Genomic DNA, 2,500 nt, shown 5'->3' with positions numbered 1-2,500 from the left:
GGAGAAGGAAGAGGAGGATGAAGATAAAGAAGAAAAAGAAGAAGAAGAAGAAGAAGGAGGAGAAGGATGAGCATGAGGATGAGGATAAGGATGAGGAGGAGGAGAAGGAGGAGGAGGAGGAGGAGGAAGAGAAGGAGGAGGAAGAGAAGGAGGAGGAGTAACAGACAGACAAATGAAATATACAAATATACAAATGAAAAAAGTATGAGTGCAATATATCTTGATTATAAATCTTCAGAAAAGAGAGAATCATTACTTTGAAAATGAAAATGCTAACAAGGATGAAACCAGAAGCAAGTGTGACACTATTTCCACAGGTGGTCACTTTTACAAACATACATCGAGATTACAGGTTTCATACCACTTTGAATGTAAAAAACATTTCCGTGATTGCGCTAAAGACAACCAGGAATTTCACAGGTTGCCTGCACACCTTGTGACACTTTGGCACATGCCAACAAATCTAAACAATGTTATATATGCCCAAAACTTGGGACAATTTTAGTGATTTCTAAAATGTGATATAACTTAAAAGTAACTGAAATATACATCACTCAGAACATATACTCTTGGGCACTAAGATTTCTCAGTCCAATTGCGTGGAATGACAGGTAACTCATTCTATAGCTTAAACCCATGTCACTGAGAAAGTGTAGTGCTCACTGTAGTATTGTTTTGTGAAATGTGTCTATATATAGATGGCACTACAAGAGCTCAGCCACAATGAAGTCAATTAGTTGACCTCGTAACCTCACCTGATTCCACCTTTCCTTGAGTTTTACAGGAACATGTTCTTCAACTAATACTATCAATATCGATGCTGTTACTATCATCATAGATAATATAACTGTCTAAAAGTTATTAAAATTACTAACTGCAATATATAAGAAAATATTTCAGAAAACCAAGGAAAAGGGGAAACAGGTGAAATAGATAGTATTAGTGATTGACTTTTTAGTAACTAAGTACTTATGGAGCCATCTTTGTGTAAAGACAATCAATAAAATAAACTAACAGTGGGCATGGCATAAACATATATGTCCTCCCTGGCAGCATCGGGTTAACTGATGAATATTGGGTTGAGCATATATATTTTTTTCTTTCTTTCTTTCTTTCTATGCAATTTTAACATATTCACTAACAGAGAGGATCAATTTCTGGTTGATAAACAATACACAGAATCAATAGGTGGACTGATTCTCGGTCCTTCTTCATATATGATACATCTTTTACTAACTGCAAATTAAGGAGATATCCCACATCAATCACAATCACTAATCATGTGTCACAATACATTTCAACCACTCAGTCAAAATGCCTGCTTCGTTGACTCAAGGTGTGAGCACCAAGACACCTCAAGTATTTGACTGCCTCAAGTGACATTTATCCTTTATCTTACTAGTGGAGTTCTGGCAACCTTTCTGTCAATTCATTGTCAAACATAGAACCAGAAAAAAATCTATGTTGTTAAAATATATGTAATAGATAGTTTTCACATTTATTGGAGTACCAAAGTCATAATACTGTTATCAGTAAGTTACTTCCAATATTGTATAATACCTTTAATATTCATAGTCTGTAATATAAATGTCAAAGTATTTTGAAATTTCATGATATGTCAATTTCTATTATTGTACACTGTCTACCCCTTTGATACATGCACCCTATATTTAGGCTAAGAGGTTGGGTAGACTATACAAGTATTCCCAAGGGATGCCAGAAAAAGGGAAGTAGTATTTTCAAGTCTCACTCACAGTATGAAATGATTGTTCTCAGTGAACTGAATTGGAAGAGATAGAAACGATTCTGTAACATACTGATACATCAAGACAAAAACATGTCAGATAATGAGATGGCATCTCCTCTAAAGGTTAATGTCATGTGACATACTGTAAACAGACTATAGAGAAGTGCATTTCCAACAGAACTTGGACTACGGTAAAATAATGAATGTCATTCATTAGTGACAATATATAATGCCGGTATATTTTCAAGACGAAAATAATAGTTTCCGGGCAGCTACAAAATAGGCGCGCAAGGCTAGCCCGGAATCTGCCCACATGCTGGCCACAGCCCATGACAGAATCGGAGCGCAAGCTCCGATCCAACATCACACTGGTGGGACACCCAGCAATGTTTATTTTTCTGGGTGTCTATGTAGGACACCCATCGAAAATTAGTTAAATGTTAATATTCCAAATATCTGAGGCATTTCCAGAAGTGCTAACATATTTCTTTTTTTTATCATGTATTTTAGATAGCTTACAGATCACTTAATATATCTCTACAACAAACAATCCAGTGATCATAAATCAACAATGCATCCATATTATGGTTTGTGTTAGAGAAAGTGACACACCCTTCACCCTAAAACCAGTCTATTATACGAGCCCACAAACCCAAACCTAACCTTTCCTACCTTATCTCTATTCCCTAGACAGAGGGGGGGATGCGCCCCTATACTGCCCCTCTTATTAGTACTTCGTGCCAACTTATAGAA

General features: G+C 36.2%; 1 protein-coding gene across 1 annotated transcript in view; it reads right to left on the bottom strand.

Moving 5' to 3' along the window:
* LOC113816378 (tetratricopeptide repeat protein 17) overlaps positions 1-2,500 on the bottom strand; it is an 18,434-nt gene that overhangs the window by 15,269 nt on the left and 665 nt on the right. The window lies entirely within an intron of this gene.

This window comes from Penaeus vannamei, chromosome 6 (genome assembly GCF_042767895.1).
Source record: "Penaeus vannamei isolate JL-2024 chromosome 6, ASM4276789v1, whole genome shotgun sequence".
In the NCBI taxonomy this organism is placed as follows: domain Eukaryota; kingdom Metazoa; phylum Arthropoda; class Malacostraca; order Decapoda; family Penaeidae; genus Penaeus; species Penaeus vannamei.
This window is presented reverse-complemented; position numbering and strand designations above follow the sequence as displayed.